General features: G+C 44.1%; 1 protein-coding gene and 1 pseudogene across 1 annotated transcript in view; both read right to left on the bottom strand.

Moving 5' to 3' along the window:
• WNK3 (WNK lysine deficient protein kinase 3) overlaps positions 1–9,200 on the bottom strand; it is a 183,157-nt gene extending 173,957 nt beyond the window's left edge. The window contains exon 1 of the mRNA XM_066356281.1: positions 8,895–9,200. The gene's annotated coding sequence lies outside the window, so the exon portion shown is untranslated. The remainder of the gene's footprint in view (positions 1–8,894) is intronic.
• Positions 9,201–17,093: 7,893 nt separating this feature from the next.
• On the bottom strand, positions 17,094–24,849 carry LOC136386312 (ADP/ATP translocase 3-like; annotated as a pseudogene).
• Between the last annotated feature and the right edge of the window lie 794 nt (positions 24,850–25,643).

Below are 25,643 nucleotides of genomic sequence, written 5' to 3'. Positions count from 1 at the left end.
GTTGACTCCTGCCTGACCAGGCAGTGGCGCAGTGGATAGAGCGTCGAACTGGGATGCGAAGGACCCAGGTTTAAAACCCTGAGGTCGCGAGCTTGAGCGCAGGCTCATATGGTATGAGCAAGGGGTAACTCGGTCTGCGGTAGCCCTCCAGTCAAGGCACATATGAGAAAGCAATCAATGAACAAGTAAGGTGCTGCAACGAAGAATTGACGCTTCTCATCTCTCCTTTCCTATCTGTTTGTCCCTCTCTGTCTCTGTCACACACACACACACACACACACACACACACAAAGAAGTTGACTCATGAATACTACGCAGCTATGAAAAAGAAGAAAATCTTACCTTTTGCAACGGCATGGATGGACCTGGAGATTATTATGCTAAGTGAAATAAGCCAGGCAGAGAAAGACAAGTATCATATGATCTCACTTCTATGTGGAATCTAATGAACAAAGTGAACTGAGGAATGGAATAAAGGGTCAAGGAGAGCAGAGGGACAGCTGTCAGAGGGAAGGGGGATGACAGGATGAGATCAGAGAAGGTGAAGGGATTAGTGAAATTATGTATACATAACACAGAGATACAGATAATAAGACAGTGAGTCCCAGAGGGAAGGGGGAGGGAGATAGGAGGAAGAAGCAAAGGGGGTGTAATAGGGGATGCGGAGGTGGGGTGAGGGTTTTATATTGAGTGGGACACTTGAATCCATGTTAACACAACAAATTAAAATTAATAAAAAAAGTAAAAAAAGAAGTTGACTCACAATTACCAACTATAGTATATATAACACAGAGATATAATTACTTTTAGGATAAATATGAAACCACCTTCTGATTAATTATAGTTTAAATCTGATTTTGCCCTAGTTTTAAGCAAGGATTTCACCCTTCACAAATATTTGAAAAGAAAAATAATATTCTTTAAAAATCACTTATGTAACTTTAGCTTTAAGGATTGTCTAGCTTGCCATATTGAAGTTTCCTGATCATAAAAGTCTCAGTGACTCATAAAGAGCTTTAGACTATTCCACACTTCCAATATAAGGCATGACCTTCAAAAATGCATTTCTCCCCCACAACTGCCCAAAGAATGACTAGATATAGCCACAAAATAGCTTCATTTAACTAATATACATATAGAGTATTGTGTAACATGTATTTTATAGTTTAAAAACTTTAAGTGAATCCAACTGCAAAAAAATGAAGCTGGAGCTTTACCTCGTACCATATACAAAAATTACTCAAAAATGGATCAAAGACCTAAACATTAAAGCTAAAATATAAAACTCTTCAAAGAAAACATAGGAGTAAGGCTTCAGGATCTTGGATTTGGCAACAATTTCTTAAATAGCAATACAAAGATAAACAACCAGATTTTAAAATGAGAAAATGACTTAAGTAGACATTCCTCCAAAGGAGAAATTCAAACAGTCAATGAGCACATGAAAAGATGTTCAACATCATGTCATTAGGGAAATGCAGATCAAAACCACAGCGAGATACTGCTTCATATTTACTAGCATGGCTATATAAAATACACACAAACACACCCACACCCACACAGAAAATAACAAATGTCGGTACAGATGCAGAAAAATTGAAACCCTTATACATTGCTGGTAGCAATGTAAAGTGGTCCAGCCACTGTGGAAAACAGCTTGGTGGTTCCTCAATGAGTTAAACATAGAACTACCATATGAATCAGAAATTCCACTCCTAAGTACATACCCAAAAAAGTTAAAAACAGGTGTTCAAACAAAATATTGTACACAAATTTTCATACCAGCATTATTCTCAAAAGCCAAAAGAGAGGGCTTCCGGTAAGATGGTTGTGCTCACCTCCTCCCACAACATCAAAATAACAACTACAGAGCAACCATCATTAATAACCACCTGAAGTCTAACTGAACAGAAGTCCTATAACTAAGGATATACAAAAGAAGTCACACTGAGACTGGTAATGCAGGCGAGATGTGGAACAGGATTCTCCTACAACCACGTGTGGCATTTAAAAATTGGGAGGGATATCTTGGCTATTGAGTTCTCCTCTGAAAAACAAGGGGTACCAACCCCACATCAGCCACCACCCCCCAAGCCAGGGTTCCAGTGCCAGGGAGAAAAATCCCCTTAACTTCTTGCTACAAAAACCAGTGGGGATTGTGGCTGAGTGAGACAGGGCTCCTGGAGTCCAGACATTGCTCTTAAAGGGCCCGCACACAAACCACAGACGTACTTGGACTCAGAGCAGATCAAAAGGTACCAGGAACAGATGGGAAGGAACTGAAATTGTCCAGCGAGAACTGCAAGGGCAGCTTTCTCTAAGACAAAAGTGTTGGCAGAAGCCATTGTCCCTTTGCTGAGCCCTCTTCCCACAAGGCTGGCAGGCGGGCACTGAATCTGAGTCTCCATCAACCTGGATAACTGTTAACTCCACCCTGGTGATTCCCTGAGACACCCCCCCCTCCTAACTTTCAGGCCCACCCAAGCCATTTCCAGTGGCTTTTCTACCCCAATGACCTGTCGTGGCTCATGCTGGGGATTTTCCTAAAATTTCTCAACCAAGCAGCACCTGGACTCTGCATGCCCCGTTCCTCTTACAAAGTGGCTCCAGGCTTCACACTGGCAGTCAGCCTTGATTAGCAGCTTGGCCTCTCCTGGGCACCTCCAAGCCCAGCACAAGTAGCAGCCACCTGCAGGTCACTTTGTAGCTCATGCCCAATGGCCCCGTGCAGGGCACAGGTGGCAGCTGGCTTTAGCCTTCACCTCCCAGGAGGCCCAGAGCCAGCACACCCAGTGGACAGCTTCAGATCATGCCAAAGCACCACCCAACCACCTCCACAAGTGACACACTCAAGGAGCTGACTCAGCAGGCACCAGTCTCACTGAAGCCAGTCCTGCTTTGTGGGGTCAGCCCCTACACAGTAGATGCTCCACATCGGTTGGTCAGGACAAGTTCTTGTAGCCAATCGGTCTGGGGGTAAATCCCTCCCACTGGCATACCAACATCAATCAAGGTTCAACTACAACAGGAGGGTAAACACAACCCACATGGGAAGGGGCACCTGGAGCACCCAGCTCAGATGACAAGGAAGGCTTTGCCTCTGGGCCCTACAGGACACCTACTAAATAGGGCCACTCCACCGAGACCATGAGACACAGCAGCTCTACAGGGAGGCAGCCAAAATGAGGAGACAAAGAAACATGTCCCAGATGAAAGAAGAGAACTCCAGAAATAGAACTAAACAAAATAGAGACAAGCAATCTACCAAATTCAGAGTTCAAAACACTGGTTATAGGGATGCTCAATGATCAGTGTGAATTTCAGCAAAGAGATAGAGAACATAAAAATGGGCCAGTCAGAAATGCAGAATACCATAACTGAAATGAAGAATACATTACAGGGAATCCACAGTAGAGCAGATGAAGGACAGAATCAAATTAGTGATTTGGAAGATAAGGAAACAGAAAACACCCAATCAGAACAGCAAAAAGAAAAAAAAAATCCAAAAAGTGGAGCAAGAAAGAGAGAGAGAGAGAGAGAGAATAGTATAAATAGAAATCTCTGGGACAACCTCAAGCTTACCAACATTCCCATCATGGGGAGTGCCGGAAGGAGAAGACAAAGAGCAAGGAATTGAAAACCTATTTGAAAATGATGGAAAACCTCCAAAATCTGGTTAGTACAAGTCATAAAATATGGTAGTTTTTAATCAAATACATAAAGTCCAACAAAAATTACATATTTCTATGTATTTTAATGATTTTTTTTGTAAAGAACAGCTTAAAACTTTCAAAATTAAAATGATAGTTGAAAACAAAAAATAAAGTCAAAGATGGAAAGATCCCAAATGTCTATGAACTGATGAATAAATAAAATGTAGTCTATGCATAGATGTGATATTTTTCAACAGCCAAAAAGGAGTGCAGTACTGATATGACCACAACGCTGAGTGATCCTCAAAATCATGCAAAGACAAAGAAGCCAGACAGAAAAGGTCATGTATTGTATGATTTCATTTATATGAAATATCCAGAATAGGCAAATTCATAGAGATAGCGTATTAGTGGTTGCCAGGGACTGGGAGAAAGGGCAACGGGGAGTCACTGCTTAATGGGTACAGGGTTTGCTTTTAGGGTGATAAAAATGTTTGGGAACTAAATGTGCAACATCATGAAGATACTTAATGCCACTGAAGGGTAAGCTCTGAATGGTAAATTTTATATTACGTGAATTTTATCACAATTAAAAAGATACCAGGCAAAAACACAAAAATCAATGATACTGATGTTTCCAAACCAGGTATCTCATGACAAGCTCTATCAAAACAATTAAAAATGGCATCAGGGCGCCTGACCTGTGGTGGCGCAGTGGATAAAGCGTCGACCTGGAATGCTGAGGTCGCCGGTTCGAAACCCTGGGCTTGCCCGGTCAAGGCACATATGGGAGTTGATGCTTCCTGCTCCTCCCCCTTCTCTCTCTGTCTCTCTCTCTGTCTCTCTCTCTGTCTCTCCCTCTCCTCTCTAAAAAAATGAATGAATAAATAAATAAAAATTTAAAAAAAATGGCATCAGGCTCTACTTTTTAAGTTTTTGGAATTTCTGAGTGAATGCATTATAGATGTCCTTTACAGTCATCAAATGTCTCTTAACAATGCCATAAATTTTATGATTTCAAACCAAAATGGAAAAGACCCACCCTTCTGAAAGTATTAAGGCTTTTGGCCAAGAGACATAATCAAGTATATCTGTTAATAAAGCTGGTCTACTTCTAGTAAGATAGAAGACTGAGAAAGGAAGGGTTTTTTCTCTCTATTTTTTTTATTTTTATTTATTGATTCTAGTGAGAGAGGAAGGGAGAGAGAGAGAAAGACAGGAACATCTAGCTCTTCCTGTATGTGCCCTCAGAGGGGTGGAACCAGCAACCTCTGTGCTTCGGGATAATACTCTATAACCAACCAAGCTATCCAGCTAGGGTCTTTCTTTCTTCCTTTTTCTTTTACTTTATTTTTTTATTGTGAGAGGTAGGGAGACAGGGAGGCAGGGAGGCATAGAGACAGACTCCCACATGTGCCCTGACTGGGATCCACAGGACAGGCCCCCTACAGGGCAATGCTCTGCCCATCTGGGGCTACTGCTCCATTTTTCCACAACCGAGTTACACTGCTTGTAAAAATTAGAGGATCAGGGAACGTGCAGATACTCCAGTATTTTCAGCCTTTTGTATAGGGCATTTCCACCAATGAAATAAAAGTTGGTTTTGCATCTCATTTACATAATCAAACAACTTTCTTTCACTTGTCATTTGCTTTTCTGATATTGTTTAATAAAAAAAAATCAAATGCTTCTTTTTTTATCGCTTCATATTCATTTTGAAATATCCCCTAATTTTTGTGAGCAGTATATTTCAGTGCTTGAGTCGAGGCCATGGATCCATCCTCAGCACCTGGGGCCAATTGCACTGATGCAGCCATGGCTGTGGGAGGAGAAGAGAGAGAGGGTGGGGAGAGAAGCAGATGGGTACTTCTCCTGTGTGTCCTGACTAGAATTCAAACCCAGGACTTCCAACACTGACCCGATGCTCTACTGCTGAGCCAACCAACCAGGATCTTTCTATTTCTTTCTCTTTCTTTTTTTTTTTCTTTTTCTTTCTTTTTATTGAAATGATTGGGGTGACACTGGTTAACAAAATTATACAGGTTTCAGGTGCACAATTCTACAACACAGCAGCTATACACTATATTGTGTGTTCCCCACCCCAAGTCAAGTCTCCATCTAAGGTTCTTTTCCATACACAATGCCCCCCCACCCAAAATATACAAAAAAAAATTTGGTCCTCTGTTAATTATTTTTTAAGTAAATTATATGATTAGAAATCTGATAGTGGCCCTGGCCAGTTGGCTCAGTAGATAGAATGTTGGCCTGATGTATGAATGTCCTAAGTTCAATTCCTGATCAGGGCACACAAGAGAAGAGCAACCATTTGCTTCTCTCCCTCTTCTTCTCCCTCATCCCCTCCAGCAGTCAGTGGTTTGATTGGTTCAAATGTGGGCCTGGGGGCTGAGGATAGCTTCCTTGGAGTGCAGCAGCCTCAGGCACTAAAAATAGCTCAGTATTCGAGCATTGGCCCCAGACAGGGTTGCTGGGTGGACCCCAGTTGGAGCACACGTGGGAGTCGGCCTCACTATCTCCCTTCTTCACATCAAAAATTAAAATTAAAGTTAATAAAGAAGAAAGCTAATAGTAATATTACAGTTCTCCTTTTCTTCATTTCTGACTCTGGTTCATTGCAACCACTGGCTTTACTGTTTACTGCCTAAATAATGGGACACCTTAAGGAAAAGAAATCCCTCTACTTTACAGAAGAAAGTTAAAGTCCACATTACAGAAATTTAACTCCTAAAACACTACAGAATAACAACATCAACAAATGTAGACTTGGCCTGACCTGTGGTGGCGTAGTGGATAAAGCGTCGACCTGGAAATGCTGAGGTCACCGGTTCGAAACCCTGGGCTTGCCTGGTCAAGGCACATATGGGAGTTGATGCTTCCAGCTCCTCCTCCCCTTCTCTCTCTCTGTCTCTCCCTCTCCTCTCTAAAATGAATAAAAAAAAAAACCCAAATGTAGACTTGTGATATGAGGCTCAATATTGGTCTAGAAGTCAGAACTCCAGGGTCTACCATACTTGACTATAGCAAGTTTTATTTTTCTGAGCTTTATTTTCTCTCTGAGATATAAAAGGAAAATAACCTTTCTGCTTGTCTCCCAATATAAGTAGTAATAAATATAGATATGTATAAGGTGTGTTGGGACCACAAAAGAAAGGCACCTAACCTAGCCTGGTGTAGGATTCTGAGAAAAAGAAGAAAGGGGGAGGAGAGGCTTTCAGGAATAGCTAATGAGTTCAAATTCAAAGGGAGGAGGAGAGAGAGCATTCCTGGTTGGGATGGGAGAGGGGCCATCAGAAGCAAAGGCAGTGAGATGAATACCATAAATCTGCTATGTTATTCCCCTTCTTAAACCGTCAAGGGCTCCTAACTGTTCAGAGTAGTCCTTCACCACAGCCTCAACCTAAGATTCCAGCCTTATCTCATTCCACTCCCCAAATAACAATGCTTACTCTTTCCAGCCTCAATATTTGAATGTTCCTCCATTCCAGGAACATCTAGTTCAAAACTGGGAGACTACCTTGCCCGCCAGAGTGAATACAACATTTCCAGGCTGCCATGGTGCTTTATACTTCTACTCCACCACTTAGTAACTAAGTATTCATCTTAATCTGAGAGAATGTGAATATTGTATTTAAACCATGGGTAGCCAAAAGCAAGGATTACTGTTTCCAACATCTAAGCAAAAGGAAAGAAAAAGGGCTACATGTTTTTATATTTGCAATATTTCCAAGGTAAATGAATATATGTCAGTAAAGTTTGTAAAAAGTAATCATGAAAAGTTATAAATCCATGAACTATTAATCTTGATCCAGAACAGAATGAGACCATCACAAAATAACCTTACAAGAGAAGTAATGTATTCCGAGAACAAAACGTTCAAGTAATCTGCTGTAATTTAAAATCACATAAAAGAAAATTGAGTACCAATTTTCCAAACAAGGTAAATTCAAAATGACCAAAAAAACCCAAAAAAACAACCAAACCAAACCAACAAACAAAAAAAACCAAACATGTACTGCATAGTTATTTTACCACCTATAATCAGTGTTAGTGCATTTTAGCCCTTCTTTAATGCAAGGTAACTTTCCTTTGGATTGTTGAGTTTAAACAATTTTTAAAACTCATCAATCCAGAGTATAGAGACTAGCAGACACCTGCTGCTCTGTTTCATATACTGAAACCTCTTCAAAGTTCTCTTGGTGTTACAACTTACTATAGATGAAAAACATGTAACAATGCCTCCCAAAATTGGATGCAATCACTATTGTATGGAAGATTTTCACAACTTTAAAAGCTATTATTCATATAATTGCTTCAGTCAATAGTAACTCTTAAGAAGGTCTAACCCATAGCATTCGCATCTGTTTTGAGGGTTCAATTTCATTTTAAAAAGGTCTATCAACCCCCAAAATACAGAGACACATACATGCAAGATTACCACCTACACCCCACTACATAAATGTTTCCCCACCCTTAACTAGTCAAACAGAACTTCTTTTAGTACAGTGAAGCCAGCTCACTGATTTTATCCTAACCCCGTCATACCATTTACTTCTCATACCCAACCTGTCACAGAACACACCACCCGGTCCCAAGTAACAGTTCTCAATCTCCTTGAACCTAACCCACTTACACAACAAGCCAACAGTACCCCTCACCCCTGTGTAGTCCGATCGACCTTCACACATCAGCTGAATCTCTAAATTAAATCCACTTTCCCCCACTACACTACCCACTGAAACCCAACTTCCCATACCCGAAGCGATCTTCCCTTTCAGTAGCCTCAATCTCACTGAAATGATCACTCAGTCCTTTGTCAATCGTCTCCCGCCCCCTCTACGTATCCTCCTTACCTTCCCCGTCCCCTAGTCTCCCATCAACTCCCAAAGTTGCCACCCCCCACCAAAAAGACAAAAACCGCATCTCAACCTCAAACCTGCCCTTTCGCACTTTTCCCCTCTTAATTTTCTTCTCCTCCGCTCACACCAACAGCAGCTCCGACAACCCCGAAGACGGGAGCCTGACCCCGTCCCATACCTCTTGGGATGGCAATCACCTCGCTTGGGTCAAACCGCCCCTCACTAGGGTACTTACTCCTAACAGACTCTTGGCCGCCGCTGCCTCTCTCCATTCATCCCTGGCCCATTCATCTCTCAGCCCGATCCCAGACACGCCCCCCGGCCTCCTCCCTCTCTTCCAGCGCTCTGCCCGGCCCGGGACCCTCACCAGATTAGAGGCTCTTGCAGAGGAAGACTGACTCTTTTCGCTTCTCCTTCGTCCTTTTTCAAGCCTCCGCTCGCCCCTCGACGAACCACACCGTAGAAGACACACACATACGCATACACCGTCTCCTCCTCTATCGCCTCCTCCGAGGCTCCTTACTCCCCTCCTCGATGTCTCGAGCTCCGCTCCGCGTCGTGTGCGCGTGCGCGCGCGAGCTTCGCCCCGCGAGCCCACCGGGCCAGCTACCGCCGGTAGGTAAAGAGCGGGCGGGGTTCAGGAGAGCGGGGTACGAGCCCAAGCTCGCGCTCGTCCGGGAGCTGAGCAAGCGCACGCGTACTCCGGGCAGGGAATTCAGATGGAGAGGAGAGGGGGGCGGGGAAAGGAGGAGAGGAAAGTAGAGGGGGAGGGGCTGGAGAAAGCCGACGGACCAGCCCCAACTCTGAACCGCCCTGAGCGCTGCGAGGTGCCGAGGGGCTAGCCAACTGGAGCTTGCGCGCTCCTCCCCCGCCCTTTCGGCACAGTGGGAGAGATGCGCGTCGAGGAGAAAGGCTCCTCTCCAAGAAGAAAATCTCAGTGCGGAGCCACGCATGACACCTTCTGTGTGTTCAAAAGCTCTGTCCCCATGGCAGCTTTATCCTCTTCCTTTCAAGAAAATAAAAAAAGTTCAAACACACACAACTTCCTAGCCACACACCAACCCTCTCAGTTTTTCACATGCCTCTAAACGCAGTAGCTCTGCTGAGATCTGGTACCCCGCCTACCCCCACCCCGCACCTTTCCAACCTCCACCCCTAACTCCCTTTTTCCAACTCCCGGCTTTTCTCGCGAGACCCATACCTGCCGGCTTCGGAATTAGAAGTCGAAGCACAGATTTATAAATACCGGTCTCCGAGTTATACTGCGAGGGCAACAGCCACGGCATGTTCCCTCCACCCCCCCGGACTGCAGTGCGCGCGCGCGGGGGCTGGGCAACAGCGAAAGCCGGGATGGGAAAGGGAAGCTATGAAAGGGATTTTTGACGGCATGTAACCGCTAGGCCTGGGCACGTGCCCTGCGCCTCGCGGGCAGGTGCAGTGTATACTGGGAATTGTAGTTTTTGTTCCTAATTCTCGATCCACTCCACCCTCAGTTTTACTTAGGCCTCTGGCGGGGAGGGGGATTACCGACGCCATTTTGCCAAGAACAATGGCCCTAGACCCAGGCTGTGTCGGGTGGGGGAGGGAGTAAGGTTTTAAGCCTTCAGTTAACCTCCCCTGGCCCCTCGATGCCATAGCAACCCCTTCAGAAGCCTGGCCCCGCCCCCACGCTGATCTGCTGGGCTCTTAAACTGCGCGCATGCGGAAAGGACACCTCCCCTTGAGGCTGGTCCTCACCATAGCTCACCTTCCACCTCCCAGATCTAGTTGGGGTGAACGGTACCTCCTAGGAGCAGTCACTACTAGTTAACCTCAGGGCAGCAGGTTTAAGAACTGCTTCCTGCATTGTATCAGGCGCAATACAGAATTGTTTTTGATCATTCATACATGAAGAAGAAGAAGAAACTGAGGCTCAGGAGGGGAAAATGGCCATAACTTGCTGAAGTTCATACGAACTTGAACCCAAGTGTACTCACTTCAGAACTCAGACATTCTTCATCCTCCAGGGTACATCTGGCATAACAGACCCCAAATGAAAGCTCCTTAAGGGCAGAATTCCTTTCTTCATGCCCTTCAAGCCTTAGTAGGATGCCTTGAGGGTAGGAGACTAGAAAATGCCAGGCTAATATTTTCAACTACACAGCCTAAGAGCCCCATCACTGAGTTATACCCATCTCTTACCTTCAACACTATTTTCTTTTCCTACTGTAGGCCTCAGAACCTCAGCTTTTTACAGCTCTTTAAAAAACTATCAATAATTTTAACTGTTCAGAGTCCAAATGGAGTAGAATAGTGACCATGCATCTTATCTCTGCACCTTTCCTCTTGTAGGTCACTTTTTAATCCCAGTATTGCCAGAACATGCGAAGAAATCAAACCTTGCCTTTAATACGTTCAAACCACGTTTCCCAATTTTGACAACGGAGAGACAAAATTCAGGGTTATGAGGTCCAATTACTCGACCTGAGGAGATCTTCCTACCTAGCTAAATTTGTTTATTGCTTTTAGAGAGAGGAAGACAGAGAGAAAGAAACATTGATTCATTGTTTTACTTATTTATGCATTCATTGGTTGATTCTTGTATGTGTCCCGACCAGGGATTGAACCCACAACCTTGGCATATTGAGATGATGTTGTAACCAGCTAAGCTACCCAGCCAGGGACCTCCTGGCTAAATTTGAAAAAAGTTTTCCAAATAGTGCCACAACCCTACCTTAGAGATCTCTGCATTCCAAATTAGCTGTAGAATGGATGAGGTCTCCCCAAATCCTTCTTTCCTCACTACCCCTGAAGAAAGTCCCTTTTTCCTATTGAATTCTTGACTACTGTGGGGAAGATAGGAAGTATAACCAAATAACCACTTAAGGACAATATCAAAGGTTACCAAGTTATTCTAAGTCTTTGTAGGTCCTGACTCCCACTGATACAGTAACTAGAAACTTGTGTCCAACATTTTTCTTTTTCTTTTTTTAAGTTGATTTGAGAGAGAGAGAGAAAGACAGGAAGGGAGAGAGAGATGAAAAGCATCAACTCGTGGTTGCTTCACTTTACTTGTTCATTGATTGCTTCTTGTATGTGAGTTGACAGTAGGGGGATGGGCTCAAGCCAAACCAGTGACCCTTTGCTCAAGCCAGCAACCTTGGGATCATGTCAGTGATTTCATGCTCCAGCTGGCGACCCTGTGCTCAAGCTAGTGACATCAGGTTTTTGAACCGGGAACCTCAACATTCCAGGTCAACACTCCATTCACTGTGCCACCACCAGTCAGGTCACCATTTTTATTTTTCAGTGTCACTCTAATGCCACCACCACCACGTACAATATACCTTTAGGAAAAGCAACAGGTGCCTCCCTCGCTTGTGACCTAATCCTCTTTCTTTGCTTCTGAGCCTGATGATGTAATCAACACAGAACAATATTTGGAAGCATTAGCTCCCATAACCTGCTCAGATGTGATGAACCCTTCTGAGAAATCTTTCTTTGACAGTCAAACATTTGCTAAATAAATCTAAAGTAGTGTGATTTCTATAAATTTCAGAAATTAGAGAATTAAACAAGTCTGCTCCCCATCTAAGTACAAGCACTTCTCAATTTAAGCCTTTTATTGATATATATGCACTTCTGTTTGAAACAAACTGTTGCCCTGGCTGGATAGCTCAGTTGGTTGGATCATCGTCTTGGAATGCAGAGGTTGCAAGTTCAATTCCCCAGTCAGGGCACATACAGGAGCAGCTCAATGTTCCTGTCTCTCTCTCTCTGTCTCTCTTTCTCTCCCTGCCTCTAAATTAATTAATTAATTAAATTTAATAGAAACAAACTGTCCATAGCACAGCATAAATACCACTATCAGCAGAAAGGGGAGTGGGCAATTATAGCTAGTCAATAACAAACGTACAGCAGAGAATATCCCCTTTTTATTGACTGGTTTCCATTGACTCTCAAATGGCATTTGTATGCTGTGTCTGTTCATAAAACAGAAAAATTTAACTTGTATTAACCACTTGTATTTGGTTTTACATTATTCCAGAAAAAGATCCTTTCATAATCTACTTCATCTTACCTAAAGGCTCTGATTCCAAGAAATTACAAAAGCCTTCACTGGATCCATTTTTTAATATTTTTACTTATTGATTTTTAGAGAGAGAGGAAGAGAGACAGAGAGAAAGAGAAAGAGAGAAACATTGGCTTGTAGCTCCACTTATCCATACTGTCATTGGTTGATTCTTGTCTGTGCCCTGACCGGAGATCGAACCCACAACTTAGCATGTCAAGACAATGTTCTAACCAACTGAGCTTCCCGGCCAGAATCCACTGAATTTATTTATTTATTTATTTATTTTTACAAGGACAGAGAGAGTCAGAGAGAGGGATAGAGAGGGACAGACAGACAGGAATGGAGAGAGATGAGAAGCATCAATCATCAGTTTTTCGTTGCGACACCTTACTTGTTCATTGATTGCTCTCTCATATGTGCCTTGACCGCGGGCCTTCAGCAGAATGAGTAACCCCTTGGTCGAGCCAGCGACCTTGGGTCCAAGCTGGTGAGCTTTTGCTCAAACCAGATGAGCCCGCACTCAAGCTGGCGACCTCGGGGTCTCGAACCTGGGTCCTCGGCATCCCAGTCCGACGCTCTATCCACTGCGCCACCGCCTGGTCAGGCTCCACTGAATTTATTATTGGCCCCAATATTCTGCAGGAATGGAGGTTGGGGGTTACTATCATGGTCCTGCTAGCTGTTGACTTTTCCCTGCCACACAGTGGTAACTCTTTCAATCAAGATGAAACCGAGGTGAACCTCAAAGTTTATAATTAGCTGACTACTGCAGGCATGGTAGAGTTGTGACAGTTTCTAGAACTTAGTTTCTGACAGTAATCCCTCCTTTTACCAAGTTCTTGAGAAAACAATACAAGTCATTACTGATGTTCATTTCCCTTATCCCAGGTGACACCATGTTTTGGGGATTTTATGTAGTGCTCAGGCATGTGGGTAGTCTCCCAGTCTTGTTAGAGTGGCCTTATGTAGTAGGTGTCCTGTTGGGTCTGGGTGCACAGCCTCCTTACTCACCCACGCTGGGCACTCCATGTGTGACCCCCATGTGGGCTGTGTACACTCTCCTGTTGTAGTTAAGCCTTGATTGCTATTGGTATATCGATGGGAGGGATTTACCCTGGCCCAATTGGCTGCAAGGACTGGCTTTGACTGCCATAGAGGATCAGCAGCGCGGGGGCCAACCCAGGGGCAGGGCTTACTTCAGCAGGTCTCTGATACTTGCTGAGTTCCCCCTTGAGTGTGTCGCTTGTGGAGGTGACTGGGTGGTGCTTCAATGTGGTCTGAAGCTGTCCACTGGGTGCACTGGCTCTGGGGCCTCCCAAGAGGTGCAGGCCAAGGTCAGCCATCACCGGTGTTCTGCCTGGGGCCTCCCAGCCTGAACTACAAAATGATCTGCAGATGGCTGCTACTTTTGCTGGGCTTAGAGGTGCTCAGGAGAGGCCAAGACTGCTTGTCCCTAGTGCTGGGCCTGGGGTCAGTAAGCAAGAGGTACAGTGCATGCTGAAGCCAGATGCTGCTTGTTTTCAGTTTGTGAACCTTTGAGAGACTTTAGAAAAGTCCCCAACATGAGCCAAGATAAGCCTTTGGTATGGGAAAGCCTCTGAAAATGGCGTGGATGGGCTTGCAAGCTGGGTGTGGTGGGGCCTCAAGGAATCATCAGGACAGAGGCAATCACTGTTAACCAGGTTGACGGAGACTCGGTTATGGCACCTGCTTGCCAACAATGTGGGGAGATGGCTCAGCAAAAGGACAACAGCTTCTGCCAGCACTTCTGTTTGAAAGAAAGTTGCCCTTCCAATCCTCCCCCAAAACTAGACAATGTCCGTGGAACTTTTGGGGCTATTATCCCAGCACTGGAGTTCTGAGTGAGTCAGTTCAACTAAGTCTCTGTGGGTCCCTTTAACAAGAATGCCTGGACTCCAGCAGCCCTTGGTCTCACTCAGCCACAATCTCCACTGGTTTTCACAGCCAGAAGTTGTAGGCATTGGTGGTTCAGTGGTAGAATTCACAGCCAGAAGTTGTAGGCATTGGTGGTTCAGTGGTAGAATTCACAGCCAGAAGTTGTAGGCATTGGTGGTTCAGTGGTAGAATTCACAGGCAGAAGTTATGGGGACTTCTCTTCCCATCTCTGGAACCCTGGGATGGGAGGCCTGGTGTGGGGCTGGGACCCCTGGATCCTCAGGGAGACCTCCGCAGCTGATATATTTCTCTCAGTTTTTAAGCACCACATGTGAGTGTAAGCCTATTCCACATCTCTACTTCCCTACCAGTCTCAATGTGGCTTCTTCTTTGTATTCTTAGTCATAGGACTTCTGTTCAGCTATATTGCAGATGGTTCTGAATGATAGTTTCTCTGTAGTTTAGTTGTAATATTGATGTGGTCATGTGAGGAGGCAACAACTACACTTCCCTATTCACCACCTCGACCTGAAGCCTCAGTCAAAAAGATTGGCAAGTGAACTCTGCTTTTAGTCTTACAGCAACCATTCCCCTGAGGCAATAAAACCTGGGGGTGGGGAGCAGAGAGGGAGAGAGTAGGATATGGAAATTAAAAGCAATAACTACAGGAAATATAAAAATATCTCATTCAATTCTGTGCAAAAAAAGATAATTTGTTTACCAAACAAAGCTTTCAAAATTAATCATCCAACTAAAATAGAGCAGATTCCTACCTTATGCCATATACTAAAATAAATTCCAGGTGAATGTCTGATGGAAGTATGACTCATTACTTCCTTTTTTCACAGTAATCTGGGAAAACCTAACAAAATTTTAAAATCTGCATTATCAGTTCAGAATGGTTTGAGCGGCAAATGACAAAAAATCTGACTAATAGTGGCTCAAACAAGCCTGGCCTGTGGTGGCACAGTGGATAAAGTATCAACCTAGAAAGCTGAGGTAACCAGTTCAAAACCCTGGCTTGCCCAATCAAGGCACATAAGAGAAAGCAATCAATAAACAACTAAAGTGAAGCAACTATGAGTTGATATTTCTTGCTTCCTGCACCTCTCTCTGTAAAATTAATCAATACAACTTTAAAAAAGATAGTGGCTTAGCCTGACTAGGAGGTGGTACAGTGGATAGATAGAGTGTCATACTGGGATGCAGAGAACCCAGGTTTGAAATTCTGAGGTCTCCAGCTTGAACACAGGCTCACCAACTTGAGCATGGGGTTGCTGGTTTGAGCGTGGGATCATAGACATGATCCCATGGTTGCTGGTTTGTGCCCAAAGGTCTCTTTCTTGATCCCAAAAGTTGCTGATTTGAAGCCCAAGGTCACTGGCTTGAGCCCAGAGTCCTGGCTTGAGCAAAGGGTCACTGGGTCTGCTGGAGCCCTCCGGTCAAGGCACATATGAGAAAGCAATCAATGAACAGCTTAAGTGCTGCAACAAAGAATTGATGCTTTTCATCTCTCCCTTTCTGTCTGTCTGTCCCTATCTGTCCCTCTCTCTGTCACTCCCTCTGTCTCTGTACCACACAAGAAATAGTGGCTGAAACAAGTAGAGGTTTATTTTTCTTTCTCACTTAATAAGAATCTGGAAGGACACAGAAGCTAGCATTGGATCAGCTGCTCAACAAGTTCTCAAGAATCTAGGCTTTTTTGCCTGACCAGTGGTGGCACAGTAGGTAAAGTGTTGACCCAGAATGCTAAGGTCACTGATTTGAAACCCTCAGGTCACTGGCTCTGGGTGGGGCTCTGAGCAAGGGTGCATCAGCCATGGGGTCATTGGCTTAAGTGGGGGAATTGTCCACACGATCCCAAAACTTGTCAGCTTGAGCCCAAAGTTGCTGGCATGAAAAGCTCAAGGTCTCTGGCTTGAGCAAGGGGACGCTGGCTTGGCCTCGGTCAAGGTACCTACAAGAAGCAGTCAGTGCACAACCAAAGTGATACAGCTACAAGTTGGTGCTTCTTTCTCTCTCTCTCCTCCCTCTCTCAGAAGCAATCAATGCACAACTAAAGTGAAAGGAACTACAGGTTGATGCTTCCCACCCTCTCTCACTCTTTCTTGTCTATCTGTCTGTCTGTCTCTGTCTCTCTCTCTCTCTAAAAAAAAAAAAAAAATCTATTCCCTATTCCACCATTCTTTTTTTACAGGGTGAGGGGAGTCTCTGTGTCTGGTTTTGTTTGCAGCAGAACACCCAATATAGAACATAATCACAAATATTTGGCTGTGCAAAGAGGATAGTGCTTAAGTACAAATGGTAATATGATTTCCTTTAAATAAACAATAAACACAGCCCAGTCCTGTGAGCACCTGGGCTCTAAGCCTGCATGGTGGAGCAGCCCTGCCTGTGGACCCAAGAGCATATCAGAGTTCTCCTCCCCACAATCAGTGCAGAAAATCAGAGTGCCAGTGGTTGTGATCACAGTGAGCTAGTTCTAGAGACTTCCCCAGCACTTGACACATGAACTGTTTGGGCAAGAAAACTGAACTTTCTGGAAGATCAATGGTCCATAACAATGAAGTAATCTATGTGGCTGTCTCAGACCCCATGTCTAGGCAAGGGACACACCTAGATGACTTCCTTCAGCTCGTGGTACAGGAGTAGCACAAGGGCTCGGCCCAAGTGCCTAAGGACATTGGACCAGGCACCCTTGAAGAAGACCTTGCCCCCCTCATCCTTGAAGATTTTCCGCCAGCAGTCCATGGTCACCCTGTACAGGATGTTAACTACTTTGCACCCTGACTTTCTCCGCTCGGTGTTGAAGGGGTAGATCACGCCCATCATGGTTGTGTCCATCTGGGCAATCATTCAGCTCACCACGATGTGAGTGTTCTTGGGGTCAGGGAGCATGCCTTTGGCCATGTCCTACATGCTGTAGTAGGCGGTAGATGATAAATGCCTTGCATGGAGACCTTGAAGCCCTGGTACAGGCCCCGGATGCTGTCAGACTTGTCATCTTCACCAAACAGTCTCCTACGCCCTTGAATTCCTCATGGTGCCCGATTTCCTCATACCAGCTGCCAGACAGGTACTGGCAAAATCCAAGGGGAGAACAGAACAGAGAGAGGTAGCTCCAGTGGCATTGCCCAAGGCCAGGTTGCCAGCGGTATATCTTCAGAACGGCTGTGCTTGTCCATTCCCCCCAGGAAGAATGGCTTGTACTTATCCTTGAAGGCAAATTGGAAAAGCTTGCATGGAGAAGCAGCAGATGACATTGGCCAGGGTGCGCCTCCAGAAGGACAGCACACCCTGCTCTTTGGGGATGCACACGATGCGGTCCACCATGTCCTTGGACTGCTGGTCAGCTGTGATCTACTTACTAGTGTGTTGCCCTCTTGCAGATGGCTTTTGAGCTGTCTTAACAGTTCATAACTTGACTGTTGTGACAACAACGACGCAAGTGATCACCTGGTAAAACTTTGCAAGTGACCTCCTGGCAACAGTGTTGCAACTAGCTCATTACATTTGCAACTATTTCACAACAGGTGGCAGTTTATTCTTGTTTAAAATGCACAGAGAACTATAAAAGGGTGGAAAGAATCAAAGTCCTACAAAAGGAATCAGCAGGATCCCACTGCCCACCCACCCATGAGGTCTAATTTTTTTTTATCGATTGATTAACTTGTAGAGAGAGTGGAAGGGGGAGAGAGAAAGAGCAATCCACCATTCCACCCATCTCTGCATTCTTTGGTTGACTCTTGTATGTGCCCTGACCAGCGATGGAACGTGCAAACTTGACATATGGTGATTATGCTCCCACCAATTGAGCTACCTGGCCAGGACTATTCCATCAGTCTTGACATGTTGGCATTTTGACTCTAGGCATTTTACTTCCCTAGGCTTACAAGATGGATTGTTGAATCCAGATATCACAGCTGCATTCAAGAGCAGAAAAAGGAAATGGCAGTGGCCAAGGAAGCAAGAGAGGTGCCACTCTACTTTTTTCAGGGAAAGCAATTTTTTCCTGACACCCACTAGCAAACTTACCAATGCATTTATTTTACCATAACTAGATCACATGTTCTGTATAGTCCAGGAAGTGTGACCACCTTTCTTGAGATCAGGGTTCTGCAAAGAAGCTTCTTTGCCTAGTACCTACACAAAATTAGCATTCTCTTAGCAGGAAAAACGAAGGAGAGTGCCAGCTGATTAGACAACCAGTGTCTGCTACATATACTTACTCTGACCAAGCTGTTCACAGTCTACCCTACAGAAAGAAAAGTGCCAAGCAACCTGCATGCCTATCAATACAGTCATGATTAAATCAATTGCAGTATATTCACCCTAAACGTATTATGCAGTTATTAAAAATCATGAGTTACCCTGAACAGGTGGTGGCACATTGGATAGAGTGTTGGACTGGGATGCAGAAGACCCAGATTCAAAGCCCTTAGGTTGCCAGTTTAAGTGCAGGCTCACCAGCTTGAGCACAGGTCACCAGCTTGAGTGTGAGATCAGAGACATGACCGCATGGTTGCTGGCTTGAGCCCAGAGGTCGCTGGCTTGAAGCACAAGGTCACTAGCTTGAGTCCAAGGTTGCTGGCTATAGCAAGGAGTCACTTGGTCTGCTGTAGCCCCCCTGGTCAAGGCACAAATGAGAAAGCAATTAATGAACAACTAAGGTGCCACAATGAAGAATTGATGCCTCTCATCTCTCTCCCTTCCTGTCTGTCTGTCCCTGTCTGTCTCTTTCTCTGTCTCTCTTTATGTCACAAAAAAGAAATCATGAGTTTTATTTATTCCTGTTGGCCTGGAGAAAATAATGAAAGAGTCTGCATCATAATGTTAATAATGGCCACCTCATTTGGGATGTGTACATTGCAGGGTAGTTAGCACATGTTACTTCTATAGCAAAAAAAGTTACCTAGCTGAAGTGGAAATGACATAGTAAAGTCTTTTACTATAACTTTTTGAAAAAAAAATTATTTTGATTTACATAGTTTTTTAAATTTTTATTTATTTATTTAGTAAGAGAGGAAGAGAGAGACAGACAGGAACATCGGTCTGTTCCTGTACATGCCCTGACTGGGACTAAACCAGTAACCTCTGTGCTTCCAGACTATGCTCTAACCAACCAAACTATCCCAGGGCCAATTTGCACAGTTAAAAAAAATAAGTATTGATTTCAGCAAAAGAAGAAGAAGGAGAGAGAGAGAGAGAAAGAGACGGGAACATCAAGCTGCTCCTATGTGTGCCCTGATTGGGGATGAAACCTGTGCGCTTCAAGATGATGCTCTGACCAACTAAGCTATCTGGCCAGGACAATTTGCACAGTTTTAAACCATGCATTCTTTTTTCAAGAATACATCCTGAGCCTGACCTGTGGTGGCGCAGTGGATAAAGCGTTGACCTGGAATGCTGAGGTTGTCGGTTCAAAACCCTGGGCTTGCCTGGTCAAGGCACATATGGAAGTTGAAGCTTCCTGCTCCTCCCCCCTTCTCTCTCTCTCTCTCTCTCTCTCTCTCTCTCTCAATCTCTCTTTCTCTCCTCTAAAATGAATAAATAAATAAAAAAGAATTTAAAAAAAGAATACATCCTTTAGCCTGACGAGGCGGTAGCGCAGTAGATAGGGTGTCGGACTGGAATGCGGAAGGACCCAGATTCGAGACCCCGAGGTCGCCAGCTTGAGCACGGGCTCATCTGGCTTGAGCAAAGCTCACCAGCTTGGACCCAAGGTTGCTGGCTTGAGCAAGGGGTTACTCGGTCTGCTGAAGGCCCGCGGTCAAGGCACATAAGAGAAAGCAATCAATGAACAACTAAGGAGTCCCAACGAAAAACTGATGATTAATGCTTCTCATCTCTCTCTGTTCCTGTCTGTCTGTCCCTGTCTATCCCTCTCTCTGACTCTCTCTCTCTGTCTCTATAAAAAAAAAAGAATACATCCTTTATTTATGAAGAAGTACTTATAATTACCTTAGTAAACTTTTTCTATGAATGCTGGTTAATGCTATAGTTAAAAAAGAAAGAGTATTGGACTGAAAGTCAGGAGACCTGGGCAAATTAACCATGCTAATACTGCTACTTAAGAAAAAGAGAAGCAAAATGTTAATTTCAAGAGTATGTGTCTGAGAGAAGAAACATAGAACATGTTTTATGAGAAGTTTCACTTTGGGGCAGAGGTCCACACTGGCTTTTGGGGGTGGTCTTATGGCCACCTGGACAAGTCAGGTTTCTTGCCAGTTCTGGATCTGGCTCATTGCCAAGCCTCATTAGACAAGGTTAAATTGGAGCCAGTGGGAGGGAGAACAGGTCAAGCTGTTGAGACTCTGGGCCGAGTGGACCCCAGTGCACTGCAGGGCCCTCCAGATCCAAAGTGGTATCAGAGCTACAAAAAAAAAATTATAGTCCCAGCCTGTAGTAGACTTAGAATGCAAATGAAGAAATAAGGCATAAACACGTGCACATTGTAACTGCTACAGGCATTCATTCATTCATTCATTCATTCATTCATTCATTCATTCATTTCATTTATAGGGTTTTAGTGCATGAGCCAAAATGTCAGATTTTGCCTGGGTAGCTGTCTCTGCATTACTCCCTTTCTCAAAATTGGTGTCAAAAACTTAATTCTCATCTGGTTTCCTGGTTTTGGTGACTTAACTCCTGGCTTGGGCCCAGGATCTAGCCTTGTTCTACCCCCATTCCCCTCCCAATCAGAAACTAGTCTTGAAATCTGTCTTGGCAAAAGCCGAGTTTGTGCTTTTTCCAGGTTTCCATGGTGCTGCTTACATTTGTCTCAATTGCAGCATCCTCCTTGCCAATATCTTTGTCTGTAGTCAAGTACCACCAGTCCACCTCTCATATCAGCCACCAATGATCTTGCTAACACAGAGATCCATCTATGTCATTTAATCTGCATAAAGCCCTTCAATTGGCTTCTGGCCGCAATTGAATGATGGACCAGATTTAATACAACTAAAAACCACAAAGATCTATGAAAAAAAGTTTTCAGATATTGGACATTAAGCGGTACAGAGAAGTAAGCTCTGAGAGATAGGAAACTTATGAGGTGAGTACTGCAATTGCCCTAGCTGACCACTGAAGAGAGCTTCCAGTTTACAGTGCAGGGAGAGGGGATGCAAATGAAGCTTGATGTTCTTCTCCCTCAGTTGAAGAGGTGGAACTGAGGATTCAGGGAGCAGGATGGCTAGAATTCATAGAGCAAAATACTACAGAAGGAAGAGCTACACAGAGGAGAGAGCTGCACAGAGGAAGAACTCCAGGGATCTGCATGGGGTTCCTCTCCAATCTTTAGCCAAGTAGTGGTCAGCACCTGCACGTGAAGAAATTTTCCAGCCCTGGCCGGTTGGCTCAGCGGTAGAGCATCAGCCTGGCGTGCGGGGGATCCGGGTTCGATTCCCGGCCAGGGCACATAGGAGAAGCGCCCGTTTGCTTCTTCACCCCCCCTCCTTCCTCTCTGTCTCTCTCTTCCCCTCCCACAGCCAAGGCTCCATTGGAGCAAAGATGGCCCGGGTGCTGAGGATGGCTCCTTGGCCTCTGCCCCAGGTGCTAGAGTGGCTCTGGTCGCGGCAGAGCAACGCCCCGGAGGGGCAGAGCATCGCCCCCTGGTGGGCAGAGCTTTGCCCCTGGTGGGCGTGCCGGGTGGATCCCGGTCGGGCGCATGCGGGAGTCTGTCTGACTGTCTCTCCCCGTTTCCAGCTTCAGAAAAATACAAAAAAAAAAAGAAAAAAAAAGAAAAAGAAATTTTCCAAGGCTAAGGAAATAATCATCTTAAATGAGCATGGGGAAATTTTTTTTGTGCTCATGTAGGGCTGGAATCATTCACATTTCCAATATTTAGAGCAGAAAAATCTTTAAATACATGGGACATCAGGAAAAGTACAGTACTAAGAAGTAGGTTGCCTCAACAATGATAAGGAATATAGCAGACTTCTTGCTGGAAACAATATAACCTATTGGAAACGGAAGCTTCCTTCAAAATTAAACTTTACGCTTGAAAACATTCTATTTTCAAGAACTGTGTTAGCTCTACTGTAGGCCGCAGCAAATATTTGTTGGAAAATAATGAAGCTCATTTATTTATTTTTTAACACTTTTTAAGACTTTATTCATTTTAGAGAGAAGAGAGAAACAGAGAGAGAAAAGGGGGGAGGAGCAGGAAGCATCAACTCCCATATGTACTTTGACCAGGCAAGCCCCGAGTTTCGAAACAGCAACCTCAGCATTCCAGGTTGACGCTTTATCTACTGCACCACCACAGACCAGGCACATTTATTTATGCCATTCATTATTTAACACATTCTGTGCTCCAAGGTGAGAAGCCAAAACGGAAGGCTAAGTTAAGCCAAGTCCCAATACTTGAGCTTACAGTTTAGTCAGGGCCCCCCAAAAAGGATCTGTAGTTTTATAGTTTTCTTTTTTGTGATAGAGAAACAGAGAGAGACATATATAGGGACAGACAGACAGGAACGAAGAGACATGAGAAGCATCAATTCTTCATTGTAGCTCCTTAGTTGTTCAGTGATTGTTTTCTCACATGTGCCTTGACCGAGGGTCTACAGCAGAGCAAGTGACCTTGGGCTTCAAGCTAGTGACCTTTGGGCTCACACCACTGACCATGGAGTCATGTCTATGATCCCATGCTCAAGTCAACAATCTTGCACTCAAGCTGATGAGCCCGCACTCAAACCCCATGAGCCTGTGCTCAAGCCAGCAACTTTGGAGTTTCAAACCTGTGTCCTCTGCATCCCACTTCAATGCTCTGTCTACTGTGCCATCACCTGATCAGGTAGTTTTATATTTTTTAACGTAATTTGAAAAATTTTGGCCACTATTTCTTTTAACATCTTTGGTTTTAATGCTAGAAAGAAGGATGTGTTGGGTAACTACTTTCAAAAGATTGAGCGAGGTATTTTTATGTTGATTTTGAGGTGTCTTTATTTTTTTTGTGGGAGGGGGAGGACAGACTTGGACAGACAAGAAGAGAGAGAGATGAGAAGCATAAATATTTCTTTGTGGCACCTTAGTTGTTCATTGATCACTTTCTCATATGTGCCTTGACCAGGGTGAGGGACTCCAGCAGAGCCAGTAACCCCTTGCTCAAGCCAGCAACCTTGGACTCAAGCCAGTGACCATGGGGTCCTCTATGATCCCACGCTCAAGCCAGCAACCCGTGCTCAAGCTGGTGAGCTTGTGCTCAAGCCGGCAACCTCAGGGTTTCAAACCTGGGTCCTCTGGGCCCCAGGCTGACACTCTATCCAATGCGTCACTTCCTGCTCGGGCTTGAGGTGTCTTTTCAACTCTCTTTACTTTTCATTTGATAGCATTGTATGTAGTACATTGTGCTCCAATCAATAGTTCTGTAGAGCTGTGAACTTCTCTGACTCTGGAAATATATACAGGGGGTCCTCGGGTTATGACACAGTTTCATTTCCACGACAGTGATATAACCTGAATTTTGTTGTAAGTCAAAACACAACCTAGCCTAAGTCACTTATTTATCCTAACACATATTGTAAAATCATAATCTGGAACATAAAAACACAGCTAAGCCACAGAAGAAGAATACTGCATATTCTTCTGCCACATGCAACCAAACTAGTTTGTCCACGTAGTCTGTAAGTATGACGCTAACGGCTTAAGCCGAAGCACTCACATCTCAATTGTTTTAAGTTTTGTTGTTGTTGTTTTGGGTTTTTTTTCTGAAGTTGGAAACGGGGAGGCAGTCAAACAGACTCCCGCATGTGCCCGACCGGGATCCACCCTGCATGCCCACCAGGGGGCGATGCTCTGCCCATCTGGGGCATCACTCTGTTGCAATCAGAGCCATTCTAGTGCCTGAGGCAGAGGCCACAGAGCCATCCTCAGCGCTTGGGCCAACTTTGCTCCAATGGAGCCTTGGCTGCGGGAGGGGAAGAGAGAGACAGAGAAGAAGGAGAGGGGGAAGGGGTGGAGAAGCAGATGGGCACTTCTCCTGTGTGCCCTGGCCAGGGATTGAACCCGGGACTCCTGCACGCCAGGCCGACACTCTACCACTGAGCCAACCGGCCAGGGCTGTTTTTATGGTAGTGAAATCGTAAACTCGAAACATTGTATGTCGAGACTGTCATGACCTGAGGACCCCCTGTATATGAAATCATATATATCAGTCCAAAATCTAAACAAAATTTCTCCCTTTCCTTTTTCATTGCACTATAACTTTTGGACTCAATTTTGTTTTTTTAATTAAATTTATTGGGATGACATTTGTTAATAAGATTATATAAGTTTCAAGTGCATAGTTCTATAATACCTCATCTGTATATTGTATTGTGTGCTCACCACCCAAAGTTTAATCTCCTTCCATTACCATATATTTGACCCCCATTACGCTCTTCAACCTCTCCCATCCCCCTTTGCTAACTACCATATTGTTATCTGTGTCTATAAGTTTTGTTTGTTTGTTCATTTGTTGCTTTCTATTTTACATTCTATATATAAGTGAAATCATATGACTCTTGTCCTTTTCCATTTGACTTATTTTGCTTAGCATGATACTCTAAAGATTCATCCATGTTGTCATAAATGGCAGCATTTCATCATTTCTTATGGCTGAGTAGTATTCCATTATATATATGTACCACATTTTATTTATCCAATCATTTGTTGAAGGACACTTAAGTTGTTTCTATGTCCTGGCTACCATGAATAAACATAGGGATACATATAATGGTGAAAAGAAAGTGTCTTCAATAAATGGTGTGGGAAAATTAGAAAGCCATATATAAAAGACTGAAACTAGAGTGCTATTTGACACCATACAAAAATTTAACTAAAAAATGTATCAAAGACCTAAAGATACTATCTGAAACAATAAAATACATAGAAGAAAACACAGGTACTAAACTTATGGACCTTAGCCTCAGAGAGAATTTTATACATTTGACCTCAAAGGCAAGGGAAGTAAAAGAAAAATAAACGAGTGGGATTATATCAAACTAAAAAGTGTCTATACAGCTAGAGAAACCATCAACAAAACAAAAAAGCAACCTATGGAATGAAGAAGTTATTTGCAAACAATACCTCCAATAAGAGGCTAATATTTAAAATATATAATAAACTCGGACAACTCAACAACTAAAACAAAAAAACCCCATACAATCCAATTAAAAAATGGGCAGA

The sequence above is a fragment of the Saccopteryx leptura genome, chromosome X, assembly GCF_036850995.1.
Source record: "Saccopteryx leptura isolate mSacLep1 chromosome X, mSacLep1_pri_phased_curated, whole genome shotgun sequence".
NCBI classification, from domain to species: domain Eukaryota; kingdom Metazoa; phylum Chordata; class Mammalia; order Chiroptera; family Emballonuridae; genus Saccopteryx; species Saccopteryx leptura.
The sequence above is the reverse complement of the archived record's forward strand: the minus strand, read 5'-3'. Positions and strand labels throughout refer to the sequence as shown.